We start from the raw sequence: 26,928 nt of genomic DNA on the forward strand, positions 1-26,928 counted from the left end.
GGATACCCAGATATCAATGTTTCCTAGCTAAGCATTATTCTAAGTGTATCTGTAAGGGAGTTTCTGAATGAAATTAACATTTGAATAGGTAGATTGAGTAAAGCAGACTGCCTTCCCCAATGTGGGTGGACCTCATCCAATGTGTTGCAGACCTGAATAGAACAAACGGCAGGGTGAGGAAGAGTTTATTCTCTCTCTGACTGTTTTTGAACTGGGACATTGGCTCTCCAGGTTCTCAGACCTTTTAACTCAGACTGGAACTATACCGCTGGCTCTTCTAGGCCTCCAGCTTGCAGACAGCAAATCATGGGACTTGTCAGCCTCCATAGTCATGTAAGCCAATTCCTTATAATAATAACAACCTCTTTATATAGATATAGATATACATATACATATATATATATATTCTCTATATGTATTCTGTTTCTCTGGAGAACTCTAATACAGAAACCAAGCTAGAAGCTACAGTAAATTGTGTAAAATATTCTGAAATATTTGTAGTTAATGAGCAATTTCAAATGAATTAATGTTTCTAGGCATTATAATTTATTAGATCTTATGTCAGAAGAAAGACATGTAGAACATTAATTTTTGCCTGTTTAGGTGAAGAAGTTACGAAACCAATTGAAAGAGTTTGACTTTGTGTATTAATTAAGGAATCTGCCTGGGTGTGAGCGAGATAATTCACTAGAAACTGCTCAAAATTTTTGTTTGCAAACTTAATTTGGTAGTCATAGTGTTTCAAAGTCACCACTTTGGAATATATACTTTAGATATCATAAATCATTTTATACTAACTTGGAAATCATCTTTGGTATTAGACTATAAAAATAATAAAGTAAAATGTTTAGAATATATAGAAAGTATCATATCACTTAAAATTGACCACCACAGAGTGTCCAACACAAAGAATGAACCCTACTGTACACCATGGACTTTAGTTAATAATAAATATCAATATAGATTCCTCACTCATAACAATTGTACCACACTAATGCAAGATGTTAGTATTAGGGAAAACTGTGCAGTGAGATAGGAGGTATCTGGAAATTCTCTGTACTCTGTATTCTCTGCCCAGTTTTTCTGTAAACCTAAAACTTGTTTAAAAACAAAAGTGTATAAAACTTAAAAAAGGGCTTCCCTGGTAGCGCAGTGGTTGAGAGTCCGCCTGCCGATGCAGGGGACACGGGTTCGTGCCCCGGTCCGGGAAGATCCCACATGCCGTGGAGTGGCTAGGCCCGTGAGCCATGGCCGCTGAGCCTGCGTGTCCGGAGCCTGTGCTCCGCAACGGGAGAGGCCACAACAGTGAGAGGCCCGCGTACCGCAAAAAAAAAAAAAACTTAAAAAAAATAAACCCATACATCTATGGTCAATTTATTTCTCCACTCTCACTTCTATTCTGTTGGTCCATATATCTATCCTTGTGTGAGTACCACACTGTTTTTATTGCTGTAGCTTTGTAATTTTTTAATCCAGGAAGTGTGAGTCCTTAAACTCTGTCTTTTTCAAGATTGTTTTTACTGCTCTGAGTTCCTTGAATTTCCACATAAAATTTATAATTAGCTGGTTAATTTTTGCAAAAAAAAAGAAGTTGAAATTTTCATAGGAAAACTCATACATTGAATCTGTAAGAGTTCTCTTAAAATACTCTTAAAAGAATATTCTTATCTTACAACATTGTCTTCCAATATATAAACATAAATCTTTCCACTTATTTAGGTCTCCTTTTTTCAAAAATGTTTCGTAGCTTTCAGTGTGCAAATCTTGAACTTTCTTGGTTAAATTTAGTCCTAAGTGTTTTATTCCTGTTACTGCATTTGTAAAGGGAATTGTTTTCTTAATTTCATTTTGAGATTTTTCATTGCTGGTGTACAGAAATACAGCTTATTTTTATTTATTGATATTGTCTCCTTCAACCTTGCTGGCTTTCATTTATTCTGCATTTTAATTATTCCATTTTTTAATTCTGGAAAGTTTGCTTGATTTTTAACTATACTTTGCTGCCTTATGTAGTTTCTGGTTCACAAATAAATGCATCTAATGATATATCTAGTTTAGTTAGGGAATCACTGTATTACTCTCCTGGGATTAAATTATATACTATCAATAAAAACCTGTGAGGACTATCTTTTTTTTTTTTTTAACATCTTTATTGGGGTATAATTGCTTTACAATGGTGTGTTAGTTTCTGCTTTATAACAAAGTGAATCAGTTATACATATACATATGTTCCCATATCTCTTCCCTCTTGCATCTCTCTCCCTCCCACCCTCCCTATCCCACCCCTCCAGGCGGTCACAAAGCACCGAGCCAATATCCCTGTGCCATGCGGCTGCTTCCCACTAGCTATCTACCTTACGTTTGGTAGTGTGTATATGTCCATGACGCTCTCTCGCCCTATCACAGCTCACCCTTCCCCCTCCCCATATCCTCAAGTCCGTTCTCCAGTAGGTCTGTGTCTTTATTCCTGTCTTACCCCTAGGTTCTTCATGACATTTTTTTTTCTTAAATTCCTTATATATATGTTAGCATACGGTATTTGTCTTTTTCTTTCTGACTTACTTCACTCCGTATGACAGACTCTAGGTCTATCCACCTCATTACAAATAGCTCAATTTCATTTCTTTTTATGGCTGAGTAATATTCCATTGTATATATGTGCCACATCTTCTTTATCCATTCATCCGATGATGGACACTTAGGTTGTTTCCATCTCTGGGCTATTGTAAATAGAGCTGCAATGAACATTGTGGTACATGACTCTTTTTGAATTATGGTTTTCTCAGGGTATATGCCCAGTAGTGGGATTGCTGGGTCATATGGTAGTTCTATTTGTAATTTTTTAAGGAACCGCCATACTGTTCTCCACAGTGACTGTATCAATTTACATTCCCACCAACAGTGCAAGAGGGTTCCCTTTTCTCCACACCCTCTCCAGCATTTATTGTTTCTAGATTTTTTTTTTTTAACGTCTTTATTGGGGTATAATTGCTTTACAATGGTGTGTTAGTTTCTGCTTTATAACAAAGTGAATCAGTCATACATAAACATATGTTCCCATATGTCTTCCCTGTTGCGTCTCCCTCCCTCCCACCCTCCCCATCCCACCCCTCCAGGCTGTCACAAAGCACCGAGCCAATATCCCTGTGCCATGCGGCTGCTTCCCACTAGCTATCTACCTTACTGCGTTTGTTAGTGTGTATATACCCATGACTCTCTCTCGCCCTGTCACAGCTCACCCTTCCCCCTCCCCATAACCTCAAGTCCGTTCTCTAAGAGGTCTGCGTCTTTATTCCTGCTTTACCCCTAGGTTCTTCATGACATTTTTTTCTTAAATTCCATATATATGTGTTAGCATACGGTATTTGTCTTTTTCTTTCTGACTTACTTCACTCTGTATGACAGACTCTAGGTCTATCCACCTCATTACAAATAGCTCAATTTCGTTTCTTTTTATGGCTGAGTAATATTCCATTGTATATATGTGCCACATCTTCTTTATCCATTCATCCGATGATGGGCACTTAGGTTGTTTCCATCTCCGGGCTATTGTAAATAGAGCTGCAATGAACATTTTGGTACATGACTCTTTTTGAATTTTGGTTTTCTCAGGGTATATGCCCAGTAGTGGGATTGCTGGGTCATATGGTAGTTCTATTTGTAATTTTTTAAGGAACCGCCATACTGTTCTCCACAGTGACTGTATCAATTTACATTCCCACCAACAGTGCAAGAGGGTTCCCTTTTCTCCACACCCTCTCCAGCATTTATTGTTTCTAGATTTTTTGATGATGGCCGTTCTGACTGGTGTGAGATGATATCTCATTGTAGTTTTGATTTGCATTTCTCTAATGATTAATGATGTTGAGCATTCTTTCATGTGTTTGTTGGCAGTCTGTATATCTTCTTTGGAGAAATGTCTATTTAGGTCTTCTGCCCATTTTTGGATTGGGTCGTTTGTTTTTTTGTTATTGAGCTGCATTAGCTGCTTGTAAATTTTAGAGATTAATCCTTTGTCAGTTGCTTCATTTGCAAATATTTTCTCCCATTCTGAGGGTTGTCTTTTGGTCTTGTTTATGGTTTCCTTTGCTGTGCAAAAGCTTTGACGTTTCATTAGGTCCCATTTGTTTATTTTTGTTTTTATTTCCATTACTCTAGGAGGTGGGTCAGAAAGGATCTTGCTGTGATTTATGTCATAGAGTGTTCTGCCTATGTTTTCCGCTAAGAGTTTGATAGTTTCTGGCCTTACATTTAGGTCTTTAATCCATTTTGAGCTTATTTTTGTGTATGGTGTTAGGGAGTGATCTAATCTCATACTTTTACATGTATCTGTCCATTTTTCCCAGCACCACTTATTGAAGAGGCTGTCCTTTCTCCACTGTACATTCCTGCCACCTTTATCAAAGATAAGGTGTCCATATGTGCGTGGGTTTATCTCTGGGCTTTCTATCCTGTTCCATTGATCTATCTTTCTGTTTTTGTGCCAGTACCATACTGTCTTGATTACTGTAGCTTTGTAGTATAGTGTGAAGTAGGGAGCCTGATTCCTCCAGCTCCTTTTTTCGTTCTCAAGATTGCTTTGACTATTCGGGGTCTTTTGTGTTTCCATACAAATTGAGAAATTTTTTGTTCTAGTTCTGTGAAAAATGCCATTGGTAATTTGATAAGGATTACATTGAATCTGTAGATTGCTTTGGGTAGTAGAGTCATTTTCACAATGTTGATTCTTCCAATCCAAGAACATGGTATATCTCTCCATCTATTTGTTTCATCTTTAATTTCTTTCATCAGTGTCTTATAATTTTCTGCATACAGGTCTTTTGTCTCCTTAGGTAGGTTTATTCCTAGATATTTTATTCTTTTTGTTGCAATGGTAAATGGGAGTGTTTTCTTGATTTCACTTTCCAATTTTTCATCCTTAGTGTATAGGAATGCCAGAGATTTCTGTGCATTAATTTTGTATCCTGCTACTTTACCAAATTCATTGATTAGCTCTAGTAGTTTTCTGGTAGCATCTTTAGGATTCTCTATGTATAGTATCATGTCATCTGCAAACAGTGACAGCTTTACTTCTTCTTTTCCGATTTGGATTCCTTTTATTTCCTTTTCTTCTCTGATTCCTGTGGCTAAAACTTCCAAAACTATGTTGAATAAGAGTGGTAAGAGTGGGCAACCTTGTCTTGTTCCTGATCTTAGTTGGAAATGCTTTCAGTTTTTCACCATTGAGGATGATGTTAGCTGTGGGCTTGTCATATATGGCCTTTATTATGTTGAGGAAAGTTCCCTCTATGCCTACTTTCTGCCGGGTTTTTATCATACATGGGTGTTGAATTTTATCAAAAGCTTTCTCTGCATCTATTGAGATGATCATATGGTTTTTCTCCTTCAATTTGTTGATATGGTTTATCACATTGATAGATTTGCGTATATTGAAGAATCCTTGCATTCCTGGAATAAACCCCACTTGATCATGGTGTATGATTCTTTTAATGTGCTGTTGGATTCTGTTTGTTGTTGAGGTATTTGTAGTATTTTGTTGAGGATTTTTGCATCTATGTTCATCAGTGATATTGGCCTGTAGTTTTCTTTCTTTGTGACCTCCTTGTCTGGTTTTGCTTTCAAGGTGATGGTGGCCTCGTAGAAGGAATTTGGGAGTGTTCCTCCCTCTGCTATATTTTGGAAGAGTTTGAGAAGGATAGGTGTTAGCTCTTCTCTAAATGTTTGATAGAATTCGCCTGTGAAGCCATCTGGTCCTGGGCTTTTGTTTGTTGGAAGATTTTTAATCACAGTTTCAATTTCAGTGCTTGTGATTGGTCTGTTCATATTTTCTATTTCTTCCTGATTCAGTCTTGGCAGGTTGTGCATTTCTAAGAATTTGTCCATTTCTTCCAGGCTGTCCATTTTATTGGCATAGAGTTGCTTGTAGTAATCTCTCATGATCTTTTGTATTTTGCAGTGTCAGTTGTTACTTCTCCTTTTTCATTTCTAATTCTATTGATTTGAGTCTTCTCCCTTTTTTCTTGATGCATCTGGCTAGTGGTTTATCAATTTTGTTTGTCTTCTCAAAGAAGCAGCTTTTAGTTTTATTGGTCTTTGCTATTGTTTCCTTCATTTCTTTTTCAATTATTTCTGATCTGGTCTTTATGATATCTTTCCTTCTGCTAAGTTTGGGGGGTTTTTGTTCTTCTTTCTATAATTGCTTTAGGTAAGGTTAGGTTGTTTATTTGAGATGCTTCTTGTTTCTTGAGGTAGGATTGTATTGCTACAAACTTCCCTCTTAGAACTGCTTTCATTGTGTCCATAGGTTTTGGGATATCTAGTTTTCATTGTCATTCGTTTCTAGGTATTTTTCGATTTCCTCTTTGATTTCTTCAGTGATCTCTTGGTTATTAAGTAGTGTATTGTTTAGCCTCCATGTGTTTGTATTTGTTCAGATTTTTTCCTGTAATTGATATCTAGTCTCATAGTGTTGTTACTTGATATGATTTCAATTTTCTTAAATTTACCAAGGCTTGATTTGTGACCCAAGATATGATCTATCCAGGAGAATGTTCCATGAGCACTTGAGAAGAAAGTGTACTCTGCTGTTTTTGGCTGGAATGTCCTATAAATATTAATTAAGTCCATCTTGTTTAATGTGTCATTTAAAGCTTGTGTTTCCTTATTTATTCTCATTTTGGATGATCTGTCCATTGATGAAAGTGGGGTGTTAAAGTCCCCTACTATGAATGTATTACTGTCGATTTCCCCTTTTATGGCTATTACCATTTGCCTAATGTATTGAGGTGCTCCTATATTGGGTGCATAAATATTTACAGTTGTTATATCTTCTTCTTGGATTGATTCCTTGACATTATGTGGTGTCCTTCTTTGTCTCTTTTAATAGTCTTTATTTTAAAGTCTATTTTGTCTGATATGAGAATTGCTGCTCCAGCTTTCTTTTGATTTCCATTTGCATGGAATATCTTTTTCCATCCCCTCACTTTGACTCTGTATGTGTCCCTAGGTCTGAAGTGGGTCTCTTGTAGACAGCATATGTACGGGTCTTGTTTTTGTATCCATTCAGCCAGTCTATGTCTTTTGGTTGGAGCATTTAATCCATTTACATTTAAGGTAGTTATCGATATGTATGTTCCTGCTACAATCTTCTTAATTGTTTTGGTTTTTTTATTGTAATCTTTTCCTTCTCTTGTGTTTCCTGTCCAGAGAAGTTCCTTTAGCATTTGTTGTAGAGCTGGTTTGGTGGTGCTGAATTCAGTTAGCTTTTGCTTGTCTGTAAAGGTTTTACTTTCTCTGTCAAATCTGAATGAGATCCTTGCTGGGTAGAGTAATCTTGGTTGTAGGTTTTTCCCTTTCATCACTTCACATATGTCCTGCCACTCCCTTCTGGCTTGCAGAGTTTCTACTGAAAGATCAGCTGTTAACCTTATGGGAATTCCCTTGTATGTTAATTGTTGCTTTTTCCTTGCTGCTTTTAATATTTTTTCTTTGTATTTAATTTTTGATAGTTTGAATACTATGTGTCTTGGCGTGTTTCTTCTTGGATTTTTCCTGTATGGGACTCTCTGCGCTTCCTGGACTTGATTGACTATTTCCTTACCCATATTAGGTAAGTTTTCAACTATAATCACTTCAAATATTTTCTCAGTCCCTTTTTTCTTTCTCTTCTCCTTCTGGGACCCCTATAATTCGAATGTTGGTGCATTTAATGTTGTCCCAAAGGTCTCTGAGATTGTCCTCAATTCTTTTCATTCTTTTTCTTTATTCTGCTCTTGGTAGTTATTTCCACTATTTTGTCTTCCAGATCACTTATCCATTCTTCTGCCTCAGTTATTCTGCTATTGATTCCTTCTAGAGAATTTTTAATTTCATTTATTGTGTTGTTCATCATTGTTTGTTTGCTCTTTAGTTCTTCTAGGTCTTTGTTAAACCTTTCTTTTACTTTCTCCATTCTATTTCCAAGATTTTGGATCATCTTTACTATCATTACTCTGAATTCTTCTCAGGTAGACTGCCTATTTCCTCTTCATTTGTTTGGTCTGGTGGGTTTTTACCTTGCTCCTTCATCTGCTGTGTATTTCTCTGTCTTTTCATTTTGCTTAACTTACTGTGTTTGAGGTCTCTGTTTCACAGGCTGCAGGTTCATCATTCCCATTGTTTTTGGTGTCTGCTCCCAGTGGGCGAGGTTGGTTCAGTGGGTTGTGTAGGCTTCCTGGTGGAGGGGACTGGTGCCTGTGTTCTGGTGGATGAGGCTGGATCTTGTCTTTCTGGTGGGCAAGACCAGGTCTAGTGGTCTGTTTTGGGGTGTCTGTGAACTCATGATTTTAGGCAGCCTCTCTGCTAGTGGGTGGTGTTGTGTTCCTGTCTTGCTAGTTGTTTGGCATGGGGTGTCCAGCACTGGAGCTTGCTGATCGTTGAGTGGAGCTGGGTCTTAGCATTGAGAAGGAGATCTCTGGGAGAGCTCTCTCCAGTTGATATTAAGTGGGGCCAGGGGATCTCTGGTGTTCATTGTTCTGAAATTGTCTCTCCCACCTCAGAGGCTCAGGCCTGACAGCCAGCCAGAGTACCAAGACCCTGACAGCCACATGGCTCAGAAGAAAAGGGAGAAAAAGAAAGAAAGAGAGAGTGAGAATTTTAAAAATAAAGTTATTAAAATAGAAAAAAATTATTAAAAATAAAAAAATTAAGAAGTAATCAAAAATAAAGAGAGAGAAAGAAAGAAGAGAGCAACCAAACCAAAAAAAGAAATCCATCAATGATAACAAGCCCTAAAAACTATACTAAGCAAAAAAACAAAAAACAAAAATGGACAGTTAGAACCCTAGGACAAATGGCAAAAGCAAAGCTATACAGACAAAATCACAGAAAGAAGCATACGCATACACTCATAAAAAGAGAAAAAGGAAAGAAAAAATATATTTGTATATAAAATAAAAAAGTAAGAGAGCAACCAAATCAATAAACAAATCTACCAGTGATAATAAGCTCTAAATACTAAACTAAGATAAGCATAAAACCTGAAACAAATTGGATGCAGAACGCAAACCCCAAGTCTACAGTTGCTCCCAAAGTCCACTGCCTCAATTTGGGGTGATTCGTTGTCTATTCAGGTGTTCCACAGATGCAGGGTACATCAAGTTGATTGTGGAGATTTAATCTGCCCCTCCTGAGGCTGCTGGGAGAGATTTCCCTTTCTCTTCTTTGTTCACACAGCTCCTGGGGTTCAGCTTTGGATTTGGCCCTGCGTCTGCTTGTAGGTCGCCTGAGGTCGTCTGTTTTTCGCTCAGACAGGACGGGGTTAAAGTAGCAGCTGATTGGGGGCTCTAGCTCACTCAGGCCGGGGGGAGGGAGGGGTACAGAATGTGGGGCGAGCCTGCAGTGGCAGAGGCCGGAGTGACGTTGCACCAGCCTGAGGTGCCCCGTGCGTTCTCCCAGGGAAGTTGTCCCTGGATCATGGGACCCTGGGAGTGGCGGGCTGCACAGGCTCCCAGGAAGGGAGGTGTGGATAGTGACCTGTGCTCGCACACAGGCTTCTTGGTGGCTGTAGCAGGAGCCTTAGCATTTCATGCCTGTCTCTGGTGTCTGCACTCATAGCCGTGGCTCATGCCCATCTCTGGAGTTTGTTTAGGCAGTGCTCTGAATCCCCTCTCCTCTCTCACCCCAAAACAATCGTCTCTTGCCTCTTCGGCAGGTCCTGAGTTTTTCCCAGACTCCCTCTTGGCTAGCCGTGGTGCTCTAACCCCCTTCAGGCTGTGTTCACGCAGCCAACCCCAGTCCTCTCCCTGGGATCCAACCTCTGAAGCCCCAGCCTCAGCTCCCAGCCCCCGCCCGCCCTGGCGGGTGAGCAGACAAGCCTCTTGGGCTGGTGAGTGCTGGTCAGCACCGATCCTCTGTGTGGGAATCTCTCCGCTTTGCCCTCCGCACCCCTGTTGCTGTGGTCTCCTCCGTGGCTCCGAAGCTTCCCCCCAACCCACCCCCCGTCCCTGCCAGTGAAGGAGCTTCCTAGTGTGTGGAAACGTTTCCTCCTTTACAGCTCCCTCTCAGAGGTGCAGGTCCGGATGTGTTGTTTCTGGGATCCCAACAGAAGGCCTAGGGTGTTTACCAAATCCCTCTAACTTGTTGAGCCTTAAATTCTGATTTTTGTCTCCCCAGCACCAGACTGCTGCTGAAGTCTCTGCATAGCTCTTTACAATCACAGATGCTGCTTTTGTTTGTTTTTCTGAGGTCTTGCTTTACACATGCACAATTTAGGAGTGGACCAAAAGCTTGAGAGGAATTCATAGCAGATTTAGAATTTGGGGGCTTTCTCACTCTGAAGATTTCCCTTCTTTGTGATTTTCTTCTCAAATTCCAATCACTGTTAGAGTCCCCAAGTTCTGACTTCCTGATGCTTCAGCCCAGTAGAATTGCTGCTTTCTGCTAGGGCTCTTTTTCCCCTCACCAAGCTGGGTTAATGGGATAGTGCTCACAGAGGAAAGGGCAAGTAAATTTGGAACTCAACTCACATGCTTTCTTTATTTTTATTATATTTTTAATGTAATTTAATATTTTTTAATTTTTTATTGGAGTATAATTGCTTTACAATGTTGTGTTAGTTTCTGCTGTACAATGAAGTGAATCAGCTCTATGTGTACCTATATCCCCTCCCTCTTGGACCTTCCTCCCACCCCCATCCCCCACCATCCCACCCATCTAGGTCATCACAGGGCACCGAGCTGAGCTCCCTGTGCCTTACAGCAGGTTCCCACTAGCTATCTGTTTTACACATGGTAGTGTATTTCTGTGCTTTCTTTAAATGGTCATCCCCTTTTGGGTTCCGCCTCCTTAGCTTACCCTGCTCTGTTTTCCATTCTCTTTGTAATAAGTGTTTTGTTTTATAATTGTTATCAGTGGTACACTTAGTCCAATGCTACTTTTTCTCCCCTGACCCTCAGGATATCTTATGTAGTTCCTATACCCTTGTGATGTCTGCTCTGTAATTTTTCCTCTTATCTGTATCAGTCTTACCCCTTTACATTCTTTTACTGTTGTCTTTATGTTTCCTATTACTATAAGGCCTTGTCTTTTTTTTCCATCACTCTTCAGATGACAGAAAATTAGTGCTATTTAGGTAAAAACACACAGGAAGGCATTCTATAAAGTCTTCTATCTACAGCTCTCTTTCACACAATTGGCAAATTTATAACTCTCCAAACGAAACCCCTTTATCTCTTACCTGCAAAAAGATTTCAAGTTCTTCTGAAGTTATGTTGGCATAGTTCTTCATTAAGGCTGTTTCAGCATCCAGAAAGGAATTTTTCAACTCTTGCTGAATGTCTGTCTCCAAAGCTTGAAATATCTTTGCTCCCATCAAGTAGTAGCACATAAAAGCAATCAACAGTATGTACCTAGAGACTTAAGGAAGCAAACGGCTCTGTTAAAAAGCTAAAGACCAGTGCAATGACAAACAGAGGAGGTCAGATTGCTTTAATATAAAATGTCTCCTCCCACAGAACAAAACAAAATTAAAAAGGTCTCTTCGGGCTTCCCTGGTGGCGCAGTGGTTGAGAGTCCGCCTGCCGATGCAGAGGACACGGGTTCGTGCCCCGGTCCGGGAAGATCCCACATGCCGCGGAGCGGCTGGGCCCGTGAGCCATGGCCGCTGAGCCTGCGCATCCAGAGCCTGTGCTCCGCAACGGGAGAGGCCACAGCAGTGAGAGGCCCGCGTACCGCAAAAAAAAAAAAAAAAAAAAAAAAAAGCTCTCTTCCCCATAAAGAAAAAGAGCAATCTTATATTTAAACAAATATACAAAAGTAAACAATCCCAAAATATTCATGGCAAAATGAAATTTGACCTCCAGTTGTATCTTGACATGAAATATTTGAAAACTTAGGGGGAAAAAATTCTGTTTCTGGGGATGTTAGTTAACTTAAAAGTTGAGGAGGGGACTTCATCAAATACCACTATTTAATCACTCACATGCTGGCATTTAGAGGCAGATGAGTCCAATACAGCTATTCTTAGGGAAATAATTATTGTAGGTTCAAAAATATGTATTGTTACTTAGTTTGCCAAATCCAGATGAATTTGGATGGATTATTTACCCAGAGGTCTCTTTTTCTAATCCTCATTTCCTGTTCCTCTCTGTGCTGCTCAGTATGAAGGAATAAAAACTACCTATTGAGTAGAAAGATAACCATTATCTTGATGAGATCTGACTCTTAATATTAAAGACAAGGCAGGGCTTCCCTGGTGGCGTGGTGGTTGGGGGGTCCGCCTGCCAGTGTAGGGGGCGCAGGTTCGTGCCCCGGTCTGGGAGGGTCCCACGTGGCGCGGAGCGGCTGGGCCCGTGGGCCGTGGCCGCTGGGCCTACGAGTCCGGAGCCTGTGCTCCATGGTGGGAGAGACCACAGCGGTGAGAGGCCCGCGTACCGCACACACACACACACACAAAAGACAAGGCAGCCAAATGATTGTCTTGATTCTCAGAGAAATTCTTTGTAAATATCCTTGATTTTTATATAGTGGTCCCATCAGATCAAACCTTCCTCCCTACCAATCTCTTCCATCGGAAACTGAATCAGATCTCAATAGTATAAGCCCCTGGGACTGTGGGATAACTTTGTTACTATTTGATTTACAAACTAAAAATTAGCCTTATATTATGGAAATGTCGTAGTCCTAACAAATAAAAACACTTCCTCAAGTATTAAATATTGAAGTCAATATACCAGTTGGAGTAAATACTTTAAAATACCAAGTGTACTAGTATAGAAATAGATAGATAGATAGACAGATGATAGATACATAGGTAGGTAAATAAACAGATATTCTTCAAAGGACAATAAATTTAATCTCTATATATACAAATAGTTCAATTTATGTAAAAAGAATAAAAGTGGGTACTTTAATTTTCTTCCAGATTTTGGTATGATAATATTGTTTTCCAGTCTGTGTTTAAACTAAAGAATAATATTAGGTTTCGAAAGAAAGAGACCTGAGTTAAGTAGGATCTATCAAATTCATTTTTATTTATATTTTAGTTTATAAATAAGGTAAAAAATTAATTCTAAGATTCACCATGAGAGTATTAAAAATGAAAATGCATCCAGTGATTGGTCAAGAAACACTTATTATACTATTAGGAGAAAACAACCCCCAGGGAAGTCTTCACCCAAGACTAGGCTAGAGCTCATCAGGCTAAGCTTCCACTAAAATAGAACATCTTAAAGCAGTCCTGCCTTTAAAAGAAGATTTTCCTTTATCTTCATTTATCATGGTGTGCTTAGGCAATACTCCTTCAGCATCTGAGTGGTGATTTAGAACACTTTGAGTAATCTCATGTCAACATCATAATTCTTTCTGGAATCTTGGGAGGAGCTAGTTCTATAAACAGTCCCCCTCCACTTAGTTACAATGTACTAGTTTCCCACGATTGCTGTAACAATTTACCACAACCTCAGTGACTTAAAGAGCACAAATTTATGATTACAATTTTGGAGGTCATAAATTCAAACTGGGTCTCATGAGCTAAAGTCAAGGTGTTGGCAGGACTGCACCCTCTGGAGGCACTAGGGGAAAAATCTGTTTCCTTGTCTTTCCAATTTATGGAGGTTGTCTGCTTTCCTTGGCTCATGCCTCACCCTCCATCTTCAAAGTCAGCAGTACAGCATCTCAAGTTTCCCTCTGATGCTAACTTCACTGCCTCCCTCTTTCACATGTAAGGACCCTTGTGAAATTGTGCCTATTCTCATCATCCTGAGTAATCTCCCTGTCTCAAGTTCAGCTATGTCTTTAGAGAATTGAAAATTAAAACAATTATGAGATGCCATTACACCTATTAGTGTGGTCACTGCCAGCACCAAATGCTGGTAGGGATGTGGGGCAACAGGAGCTCTCATACATTACTGGTGGGAATGCAAAATGCATCACCACTTTGGAATACAGTCTGGCAGTTTTCTACAAATCTAAACAGACTCTTACCATATGATCCAGCAGTTATGTCCCTTCCTATTTACCCAGAATAATTAAAAACTTATGTCTATATAAAAACCTGCACATAAATGTCTATTACATCTTTATTCATAATTGCCAAAACTTAGAAGCAACCAATATACTCTTCAATAGGTGAATATAGTCAAACTGTGATAAATTTATACAATGGAATATTATTCAACATTTCAAAGAAATGAGCTATCAAGCCATTTAAGACATAGGGGAAATATATATTGCTAAGTGAAAGAAGCCAATCTGAAAAGACCACATACTATATGATTCGAACTACATGACGTTCCAGAAATGGCAGAACAATGGACACAATAAAAGACCAGTGGTCAACAACCAAAAAACAAAAACCCCAATTCAAATATGGGCAACAGACTTGATTAGACGTTTCTCTAAAGAAGATATACGAATGGCTAAAAAAGCACATGAAAAGATACTCAACATCATCATCATCAGAGAAATGCAAATCAAAACCGTAGATAGGGACTGATATATTGTAGATGACCACTAAGTTCAAACTTAACTATTAATAAATGGTAACTGTTATTAATCACAGAATTATTATGTTTGATATGGGTCCTGAATCTTATTCATCTAATATTTCTCACAATAACTTTACAGTGATACTTAGTGATTATATATCACTGTGTATATTATGTATGGGTCTGCAGTATATGTCTGCTCTATGGATTGATTAGTCAGGATTCATTTGGTTAAAAGTGATAAAAGCCCAACTCAAATTTTCTCAAACAAAAATAAGAAATGTATTAGCTCACATATCTGAAAAATCTAGTCATGGATGACCCATGAGGCAGACATTGGGGCTTGTCCAAACACGTATCTCTCTGTAGTAAAATTCTGAGGACTTTTGTCTGGCTTTGGGAACAGGCCCAGCCATCAAGCATGACAAGGCAGAAGTCTCAAAGAGTTAATGTCCCTGAAAGCAACAACAAAACAATGATACATGGGGAGCTGGTGAATAAATCCTCCAGCTTCCTCACCCCTCAGAGAGGATGACCCTTACACATGGCCTGTATGGTCTCCCAAGTTCCTCAGTGGGACTGAGCCTCAGTTGCCCACATGCTTGAAAACGTATCCTTGACAGTCTTCCTTCAATTCTCAATCTCAATTTTCCACTTCCTTACCAGTATTTTCCGTGTTCACTTCCCAACTTAATTACTTACGCTCAGTGTCATGGCATCACCCCAACATATAAACAGCAACTGTAACCCCACCAAGTATCGCCTCTAGCTGGGGTCATTCCTAGGTCTTAGTAAGGCATTCTACTAGGCAAGGGTCAGAGTGATGAGGAACGAGCTCAGAGGGTTGAGCTTCTCGCAGAGTCAGAGTTGGAGGGGAACAGAGATTTAGGGAATTGACAAATGATGGAATTCATCCTAGTGGTTTCTTGGTCTCTTAATCTTCTTAGTCTTCCTTAGTCTTAGGGAAGGTGGAAAATCAATTTAATTTTGGTGTCCTCCTTGATACTAGTCTATCAGGAATCTTGGAAGAGTCAAAGGAAGAATGTTGGAGAAGTGGGAGTGGGGACATTGCCCCAGGAGCTGGGGGAGAGGTTATCTTCCTAAGAGGATATAGAATTCTGTAGCCAAGGCCATCACGTACAGCCTGGGAGACTGTGTATGACTCGACTCCAGAGCCCACCATCTACAGAGACTCTAGTGTTAATGGCAACCCCTGGAGTTGTGCCATGCCACATCTGCATCTATATAGAAAGTCCTTATCTGTGGCTATCTCTCATATTTTGATAAAATAGTTAAAGCTTGGGAAGGGGTGCTCTTACCAGGAACATTGTTAATAATAGTGAGAAATTAAAACAGCCTAATCAATAATGTTTGTTAGTAAAGAGAATCTAGCAGACTTGAAAAAATGTGGTACATCTATATAAGACGTGGAAAGGTGTATGGATGTGTAAAGTAGAAAAGGAAGGGTATAAAATTGTACTTATTTTTTATTTACATTTGTATTTAAATGCATCTGTATGTTTTGGTATCGACTCAAAAGGACTGTGACAAATATAATGAGCCCTAGGACAGAATTCTCATTGCTATATCTCCTGATGCCAAGCTCTAAGATAAGAGGCCCTTTGAAAGCTTTATGTAGGCTTTCAGTGAAGCTGCCTGCCATCTGTCTAACTCAGGTCCAGGATCATGCTGCCCATGTTTTTATAACTAAACCTGCTAGACACAGTCCCAGGAAAAAAAGATGAATAGGGTAAAGATTAAATATAAATGCACAGTGTTGAGTGTATCTTACCATGTGAAATGAGATATAGCCAATCGTGCTCTGTGAAGTCAGCTGGGAATTAGGATCATATCTGCACAATAACTGATGCCCAATTTCTGGATTCTCTAGACCTGTGTACCTGTCTGCCATCCCTGACTCACCTTCTCAAGTGGACCTACTGACTAGAAATGAAACCTTAGGTAGGGACTTGGTCTGTACACAGTGAAATCCTTGACAAATCTCCCATTTTGATTGTCTTCTTTCTGTGTTTGAATTGATCACACACACACACACACACACACACACACACACACACACACACACACACACACACACACACAATGCACCCCACCCCTGGCCAAGAAAGCTTAATGTTTAGTTTGAGTCATCTGACTGTGTTTTTCTACTCCTTTGTGAAGAGGAAGTACGCAGCCATACTTTAACCTATTTGATGTGACTGTAAATATTATGGATCCTCAAAAATAAAAATTGGTGTTGCAGTGATAATTTTGGTTGTTCATTTTTAGGCATGAACTTGAGATCCAAGGGAGTACATTAACTGAAATCCAATGGATTTCTTATTTTTGCTGTATGAGAAAATAACAAAGCCCTTTAAAAAAAATCTCAGCTAAGAAATCGTAGGGATTCTCAGTTGAATCTAAAAGATTGTCCAAAGTTCCTTGGCAAAAAAGTGAAGCTGTCCCAACCTGATGCCAAAGAGCTTCTTTATATATACAATTAGAAGAATGTCAGTTTGTTCAAGATATGACAGAAAAAGTTGATTTTTAAAGCTCATGATTAAGGGGGAAAAGTTCCATGTCTTCATTAGTTATATGTATGCTATCATGTTCAATAATTTATATTTTCTATGTGTATGTTATGTTGTTTGTTTCCTTTTAAAAATAAGTTCTTGAGCTTTCTAAAAGAACTCTAAACTTGTAACTCTGAATTTGTGGCTTTAATGTAAACCATCTGGGTTTTTAGAAGGTGTTTGAATGTCTCTAGGCTTCAAAAAATGTTTCTGTTTGGAAAAGATACCTTCCAAGTCACCAATTAAAATACTTGAGAATATAAAGCTTCCATTTATAAAAGGAGTACAAACAAACATTTTTTCAAACTTCTGTTTGAAAGAATATGCATAACTGTTTTTGCATGAAAAATGAAAAGATATATATGTTTCTCATTTCGAGATGAATTCCTAATCAGTTCATCTAAGATGTTATTATAAATTAAACTGTGGGTTGTTTTTTTTTTTAGTGACTAGGGTGATGAACTTGTGAGCTGAGAAACTGTGTTTTAACTAATACTTTTCTTTCTCAACAAAAAATTTATGCAAAAAAATAGTTTTATTTCTATACATTTCAGAACTGTAGCATGGCAAAATCACTAATATATAATCTTACGTATGTAAATTGGAGTATAGGTTCAGCTGTACATAACAGAGATCCAAAATAACAGTACCTTGAATAAGTTAGTTAGAAGTTAATTTTTCTCTTGTTCACCAGACTGGAAGTAAATGGTGCAATCCTGGCTTAACAGATTTACTCCATGAGGTCATTCAGGGACCCAGACTCCTTCTACGTGGTTGTACCATCTCTAGGATGCTCCACTTATTCTCATGGCCCATGATGGCTCACCACCTTATCCACAGTTGAAGCAAGGTAGAAAAAAAAGGGCAGAGTAGAGCACACCTCCTCCACTTTAAAGGCACAAGCCTAAATTTACACACACTACCACCATTTATATACCATTGTCCAGAACTTAGTCTCATGGCCATATCTAGGTGCAAGGGATGCTGGGACTTCGAGAAAATTCAAGATCTCTCTTATTATAGAGGAAGGAGAGTTGGTATTAGGGACAGCTAGAAAGCAGTCTCTTCCACAGACTACCCCTTTAGCTACCCAAATATCCAAGTGCACATGACTTACTTTCCTTTTTCCCACAGAAGATACTCCCAAAGTCCCATCCAAGATATCATCAAGTTCATAGTCCAGATCTCTTGGCGATGAGCATTTCTCTCCATTATGTGGCTCCTCCTGGTCTGATTGCCTACAGTCTAAGAAAAGTTCTATTCTTACCAACAGTGATAGATTTGGAACAGAAAAGGGAAAAGGAGGAAACACAGCACAGTCACCATTTCCATAGCAGTAATCAAGTCCTTCTGTTCACCAATCGTGAGGATCCCTGTCCTGGTGAAGGAGCAAGTCCCTGATTTAGCTCTGAGAGGAACCCCCTAGTGTCTAAGACTCCTAGTTCTGGGAGGTAATTCCTTGCCCCCTGGCCCCTGCAGCCACATCTGAAGGGCACTGGAGAGTAAATGTTTCTTGGGGAACAAACAGCTTGTTTGTGCAGCCTACTTCCTGTTGGAGCATGTTTACAAGTTTGGTGGGGGCTTAGAGAAGCAAGACTACTACATATGAATCATAAGTTCATACTCGTACTTCCAATTCCAATCAAACACTACAAGATTCTTCATCTCCTTGTCCCACGTTATGTTTGTACCACCTTAATCTTTCAGTAAGAGCCTGCTTCCCATCAATATCAATATAAGTATCTATCCATCCATCCTCATTTGCTCAGTTCTAAAATATGCATAAATAATTTCAGGATGACTACATCAATATCTCTACTACTATTAAGTAATGTTAAATATTTCTTTAAGTCCTTTTTGTCCTTGGAATATGTTCCACTAAGGGTGTACATCAAAGCACTATATTCAAAAGTCACTTGGATTAATTATTTTTGCTCTGTGCAGTTATGTTATTGTTTTGATACATGTTGAGGTTCATTTGTTTCTGTTTGTATTCAATGTCAGAGTTTTTCCCATGCTTTCTGAATTATCAATTATTTTTGACCAATAGAAATACCAGTAAAAACATATCCCCCAGAAAAGGAGATTATATGGAAAAGGTTGATTTCCTTGGTGTTTAAGGTACATTTCTACACCCCTCCCCCCCCCCCAAATAGGCAAAAGACACAGAGATTCAGCGAGAAAAATTATAACTGGTCAGTGAATATATGAATTAATAGCACCTACCTCATTGCACTATTCTGAGAAGAAAATAAGATGCTTGGTTATCACAGTGGTTGGCCACACAGTAAGTCCTAAATTAATGCTAGCATAATAATGATCACAATCACTGTTCTGGGGAGTAATCTTAAAAAAAACGATATACCATTTTTCACATTTCAGATTAGACAAGTTTTTAAAAATTATTTTTAATATAATGGTAATAGGTAGTATTGGTGACAATATTAAGAAAACAACTATTGTCATATACTTTTGTGGAGGTATAAATTATTATCTTTTTGGCAGGCAACTTAACAATATGCATCAAAAAAACCTTAAAGTTTTATAAACTCTTACTCAGTAACTGCTTTTTAAGGCAATTACCATAAGGGTGTAATCAAATAAATATGACAAGATATATGTACAAGTGTGCTTGCAGGCCTAGAAACTAAAAAGAGCCAGAAATAAACTAAAAGTCTATTTATAAAGAATTGGCTACATGAATTATGATGCATCCAGCCTGTTTTAATTTTCTTTAGACCCACTGAATAATTCAACTGTTTTAAGGTCTTTTTACCATCAGACATTTAAAAAGAAAAATAATTCTAATTTTCTTTTTAGAACAAAATGAAAGCCACAGCTATTGCCAGTGACATTCCCCACCCCTCCCAACCCTCTCACTTTTGTTTTAGTGAAAGACTTTCATGGATTCAGATATATTCCCCTTCAGAATTAATGTGTTTTTCTCCTCCTGGGTCATAGGTCATCTACGAAAGTTCACAAGATTTTCAACTTAGAATGATCTAGAAGGAAAAGTTTGAGCAGGGTTTCATCCAAGTAGGATACAGATAATACTGACTGCAACAGCCCCAGTGTATCCAGAGCTTGCAGCATTTATAGTGACTCCCCAGATTTCTGTCCACCAGAATTGATAGCTTTTTATCCCAGTTCAAAGCTATTACATCAGAAGGAGTGGGGGCATTAACTCCCTTTGGTATATATTTCACTTTAAGACTCAGGAAGAGAGGAATAGGTCAAACTAACATTGGCTCAACTGTTTTATCTAACATAGGGAGACAAGTCTAATAAATTAGAATATTCTTCTGCCTGGGTCCTGCTGACCTTCACAAAACTATCTTTTAATTCATGAGAATTCTCATGATCTTAACTCTGAATATGTGTATGGTCTTGGTTACTGTTTTTTTACAGCAAGAGGAAAAGCATCTGTAGAGGAAAATTCCCACTTAAAGACAGACTCCTGTTCACCATCATAGTCCCAGCCCCCAAGTTAGATCCTTACAATCAGGATGGGAAATCTGTCACTACCGCATACAATGGAATCCTATACAGCCTTTAAAAGAGATGATGTAGATCTATATTTGTTGATGTTAAAATATACATCTGGTAAAATTTTAAGTTAAACAACTTGCAAACAACTATGTGTGGTGTTATACCATTTTTATGGAGAATCTAGAAGGATATATAATGAAATACTATCTGAAATATTCCTTAAACTAATTATTTTTATGGCTATTCATACAATCTCTATATTTTTAATCTGGTTGTTTTATTTTTATAATTATTGAGGTTTTTTTCCTAATCTTAATCATTCTTGACTTTTATTACACCACTTCATCTCATTTTATAACACTTTATCTCAACATCTTCTTTGTATGTGGAGGTACAAAGTAAGTTCACATCTCCTTTTAAGGTTTCAACTAAAGGTTTGAGTCTACATCTTCCCTTAGCAGAGTGACCCCTTGATGATGACACCATATGTCCCTGGGACCCTGTTTTTGGTCTAAGGCATCAGGCCAGAGCTGGAAGCTACCCTGTGGGGCAGGACGGGTTCCTGTCTTCACTCCACTAGACCCAACACATCAGTCTTCCTTGGCAGTCACTTCATGCTGCCTCTTTCTCTCCATGTGATGATTTAAATATTTCTTAGTGTGTGTTCCCATATAGGAACCTGCTGGGCAAGTCTATTTGTAAAACAATTTAATAGCCTTCCTTGTAAGAACAGATAAAAGGGGAATGTACCACTTTATCATCCAATAAACAAAGATGTTCCTTTGGTTTTGACTTTAAAAAAAAATGTGTGGCCTAACAGTTTGCCCTAGGATAGTCTCTTTAGTAGCTAGAAATCCATTCTTAAGGTGTCTTTTTCAATCCCAGATTACTCCCTTTAAATCTGAGAATAAAGCATACAAATTGATATTTTCTGTCATTAACACAAAGACCCTCCTCCAAAGCAGCAATCCTTGAATTGTAATCTACAGGTCAAATAAATCAGATTCTGGCATAAACCTAATGGTGGACTTAAGGAGTGCTTTAGGTTCTATATCACATTTTGACTGATTTCAAGTGAAATCACACAGTCATGTCTTTAGAGATAACAGTCAATCAAGATCATCATTGCCAGCGTTCAGACCTCCCTGTGGACTTTCCACGCATGACAGCGGCAGGTTTCCCCACCTGTGAGCTGCTTTCCCAAACACCTTCGCTGCCTTCATCATTCAGGTCCTCTCAGCTTTGTGCCCCTTGGTTATACACCTTACTAACTTTGGCTCATCTCCGTGGGCCTTAAGAAGTATTAACTCCCTTTATGAAAATGCATTGTAAGTAGCCGGGCGACGGAGCGTGTGTTTCCAAAATGGCGGCAGCGATGGATGTGGATACCCCGAGCTGCACGAACAGTGGCGCGGGCAAGAAGAGCTTTGAAGTGAAAAAGCGGAATGCGGTAGCCCTCTGGGCCTGGGATATTGTGATTGGTAACTGTGCCATCTGCCGGAACCACATTATGGATCTTTGCATAGAGTGTCAAGCCAACCAGGCGTCTGCTACTTCTGAAGAGTGCGCCGTCGCGTGGGGAGTCTGTAACCATGCTTTTCACTTCCACTGCATCTCCCACTGGGTCAAATCACAGCAGGTGTGTCCGTTGGACAACAGAGAGTGGGAATTCCAAAAGTATGGGCACTAGAAAAAGAATTCTTCCATCAAGCTCAACTGTTTCATTAGCCATTTAATGACTTGCCCTCCTGTTACTTAATTATAAATTAGATAGAACCGTGTTTTTTCTGCTTTGTCTTTTCAGCTTGCTATTCCTGCACCCATATTGTATTCTGTGTCAAATAAAATCCAGTTGGATTCTAGAAAAAAAAATGCATTGTATGATGATTTACTTTAACTACACAGGTTTTGGGTTTTTTTTTTTTTTTTTTTTTTAGCACAATCCTCTCTACAAACTCTTTTCAACAACATTTTTAAGCAGTGAAAATCTCCCTCTCCCCAACAGGAAAGCATTACATGGAACTTCAATAGATGAGAAAGATCAAAGCTGCTCTGGTTAGAACCAGGCAGGGGGTTCACCCCTAAAATTCTATTCATCCCTACTCCCAAACCAAGGAGCCCCCAAATAATTTCAGAAAACCTGTAAGCTTAAAAACAAGAGGTAAAAATATAAACAAACCATAAGTTTATATCAAACAGAAATTTGGTTCACTGAAAAAGGAACTGAAAGCAGCCATCCAAGTATACCTGAAGCACTTGCAAGCTTTAAAAAAAAAAAAAAAAGGTCTTAAGACTTCAATTTGGGGACTTCCCTGATGGCGCAGTGGTTAAGCATCCACCTGCCAATGCAGGGGACACGGGCTTGAGCCCTGGTCTGGGAAGATCCCACATGCAGCGGAGCAACTAAGCCTGTGCACCACAACTACCGAGCCTGTGCTCTAGAGCCCGCGAGCCACAACTACTGAGCCCACGTGCCACAACTCCTGAAGCCCGCGCACCTAGAGCCCGTGTCAGCAACAACAGAAGCCACTGCAATGAGAAGCCCACGCACCACCACGAAGAGTAGCCCTGGCTCACCGCAACTACAGGAAGCCCGCGTGCAGCAATGAAGACCCAACAGCCAAAAATAAATTAAAAATAAATAAATATATTTATTTATTTTAAAAATTAAAAAAACCCTTTAATTTGTTCCATTCACTTAGCTGAAGCTAGTAATGAAGCCAATAACATTTTACTTTGCATATGCTTGCATCTAGTTCAGCTCAGACTTTATTTCATTGACCACATTCTATGGGCAGATCTTATGTTCTGAGTGTTAGAGAATGGCTCTGTCCTGCCCCATTGCCATGAATAAGTCAGATTTTAGTAGCTTTACTTAAAATACAGAAGAATACTAAAATAAATGTGTACTTTACACTTGTGGTAGTCTAGAATTCAGACAGAGATAGGTTATCCTGAAAGGCAACAATATTTACCCAGTGTCCAGTGACTTACAGGGTCACCTGCCTTGTTCCATACTTCTTCTGGAAAGAAATGGTAATAGAGCAAGTTCTTTTACGTGTGAAATTGTTCGTTCTTGTTTGTTAACATTATTCTAATCATGCAGAGACTTTCAGGCCTCATATGGTGCTACATTATGGTCTTGTTTTTATCAACATTTGTAACAAGGCGCATCGCCTATATTTATTAATATGGTACATACAGGTATAAGTCAATTCAATTGTACTTTAGAATTTAGGGTCAAACGACAGGATACAGAAGCACAGGCTAATATTACAACTAAGTAGATTATCTCATACAAACTGTAGTGCTTTGGGATTTTTCCTTGGGTACGAGGATAGTACCTATGCCCTCTTCATCCAACTGAAAATTCCAATAGACCCAGTTAAAACATGTAAAGCGTTTTAATGGCAAAGCGGACAGAAATGTATGCAGGTGGTTACACAAAGCTAGAGACAAGCCAGCATGCTCTCAAACAAAGGTTCAGCTCCCAGATTCCCACAAGGATTATCATCAGCACTGAGTGAGAATTCCACCAGGCAGAGGAAGCTTCTCTTCATTCCTCTGCCCACCCTCACTCCCACCATTCTTTCCCACCTGCTGCCAACTGCTCTGAGCACATCCTGTTCACCAGGTGAAGGAACAGATACAAAACAACCCCAGCACATTTCTGAATGTTTGCTGTGAGACAAGGGAAGGAAAGGTCAGTTTCCCAGGCACAACTTCCCTTCACGGGCTTGGACTTTAGGCCCACCAGTTTAGTTCTGCAACATGATCACGCAGACAGGATAAAATGGATTTTAAGATAAAAAATGGTAACCAGGAAGGATAGAAGGAGACAGGCAATCTCACCTGAATTATTTCGAGGATAGTGAAACTTATTGTATAGGTTCCCTAAGTTAATGCCTTGCCAACTGGTTTGGGGGTGATCGTCATTTTATTTATTTAGTTTTGGCATGTCTTCTAGCCCTGCCTGTAGTATATAATGAAAAACAGAACCAGGTTCATGGAGTCTGCTCTGTGCCTGTTTCGCAAACTGTTCATAAAAGCAAGACTTCAAAAAAAGAGACCACAAATGATAGAAAGGGAAAGAATAATTTGATGGTTTTATAAATGTATATAGTTTACCTTTGACCAGATACTTAAAAGCCAAGATTTAAAATGGAGGAAAAAAAATCACAGATTTTCTCATACTGGTTACAAATATTGATTTGAAGGAAAGATTAAAAATAGAATATAATTTCATAATGTAGTATAGACCATAGTGAGACTCAACATTAATAACCAGGTAAGAATCCACCTTGGTACACAAAGACACAATATAGGAATAGAAGACTTGTTAGCAATGTCAGGTAAGGACAAACCTCAAATGACTAAACAGGTCCCTAGAGAACACTATGTAGCACACAAGTATTTTATTGTTTGGCCAGCTGGTTATATCATTAGCTGCTGTGAGCATGCATTGGGCAGCATATAGAAATAAATGGTTTGTAATACGTTTTGAAGACAGAAAGTCTTCAGTCCCTAACCAGACTGTCTTGGAATTTGCCTTATGTGTGGTATGTTAGCAGTCCCATGATGGTTGAAATCCACTATTTCATATTAACAAATAATTACAACAATGCAAAATTTTCTCTTTCCTTCTCTTTTTCCCGAAGCAAATGAAGTGTGTTTGTTTTCTATTTGGGGTCTCCAAATTCACAAAACGTAATTTACCTCTGTACTCTGTGACTCATACTGTTTTTAGTTAATATCATCTGGCCTTGTGCTAATTTTTATTATTGTCTAGTTCAATTTTTGGAAGTTAGTTCTCAGTCATTAACATAATAAACTTAAATAATGGCTTTTGGCTGAAACAAGAGGAGCATCTGTGAGAAATCTACAAAGATTAAGACATCATCATGCCACCCGACAGAGACAGAAGTGTGACAAGATCTCACAAGAAAACCCAGTGTTATTATGCCAGGACAGGAATGGCACATTCCAGAAGGGCTGGCATTTCCCTGACTCCGCTGCATCCACTGTGTCAGCCCTATCATTCATCCTGCTTAAAGGGAAACCCAGAACACCTCCATTTCTGTCCCTATTCAAGGAACAGTATCTTCAAGGATACATATAACTTGAGAAACAAAATTCTGAAAAGTGTACCTCTTCAAGTCAAATTCTCATGTCATGGAGAAAACCTAAAAACACATGACAGGATAACACTCTAAAAATGAGGGTCCCATGCATTCTCTAATGTGGTTTAATTTACATGGAGCCAAAGGAAGCACAAGGACCCAAAATGTGGCTATAAAATATCACTTATTTTGTAAAGTTAGAATAAAATTGGCATAATACAATTATCCTGCCATTCTTCTAGGGTCCTTTCATCTGGTGTCTGTCAATGAAGGATGCAGTTTGTCTTGGGTCCACTTTCCAAGAAAGGACAAAAATCTCTTCTTCTTTTTTTTTTTTTTTTTTTGCATATAGCCTTAAGCAATTGACTTTTTTTTTTTTTTTGGAATGAGATGTCAATCCTAGCTTTATTTCCTTAGTAGGAAACTTTCTGCCATATAAAATGCAGGCACAATGGAAATCTTTTTATACTTTAGTGCCCTCTCCCTTTTTTTTTAAACAAAATACTACATGCCAACTTGCAGGTGAAGCTTTGGAAGCCCTAATTTTTCTCTTTGAACCCTCAGTTGCCAAGGGTGGCGTTGGAGAGGAGAGATGCTATTTCACATACATACCCAGCCAGGTTTCCTCTCAATTACTAGTAACATCTGGTATCCCTCTAGGGTCTATTTGAGACCCATAGTTATTTCTTTACAATGTAAATGATTAAAAATACCTCTTTCCCTATATACCCTGGTTCTTCCAGACTTTACTACCGGCACACCATTGTAAGAAAAATAAATAAGTCAATTCCTAATTCCATGGTTGTGATCTCTGCCTCACAAAATGATAATCAACAGGAAGAGTGGTTCATAAGTCTGAACTAGCGATTCTAATACCAAATGTAAGATAACTGCTTTCCTTAGAAACCATCAATCTACTGTTCTCTCTTCACTATTCCTTGTGGATCCAAGACGCCTCTCTCCAGGGACATGTTTGGCTTTCAGTAGTGTGGGGAAAAATTCTTTAAAAAATGCAAGTAATTTTAAAAAGACCACCCACTTTTAATTTACTTCTATGCTTTATCTTTCTATTGGCAGGAAAGCCAGATTTTCAAACCAATATCTCATTTAGGCCTGGGAAGATATTTAGCCTTAATGGATATGCCAACTCCTGTCTCCTGAGTATAAAGAAGTTCCTTTAACCACTGGATACATTCAGGTTGGAGCAAGAAAGAACACTCCTTGTACATGAAGCGTCATGTGCTTTATAAGCACCTCAGAAATTACTACCAGCCTTTTTAC

At 38.8% G+C, this 26,928-nt stretch overlaps 1 pseudogene; it reads left to right on the forward strand.

Moving 5' to 3' along the window:
* The first annotated feature begins 21,864 nt into the window (after nt 1-21,864).
* LOC115852033 (E3 ubiquitin-protein ligase RBX1 pseudogene) lies at nt 21,865-22,386 on the forward strand (annotated as a pseudogene).
* The last annotated feature ends 4,542 nt before the right edge of the window (nt 22,387-26,928 follow it).

The sequence above is a fragment of the Globicephala melas genome, chromosome 2 (assembly GCF_963455315.2).
Source record: "Globicephala melas chromosome 2, mGloMel1.2, whole genome shotgun sequence".
NCBI lineage: Eukaryota > Metazoa > Chordata > Mammalia > Artiodactyla > Delphinidae > Globicephala > Globicephala melas.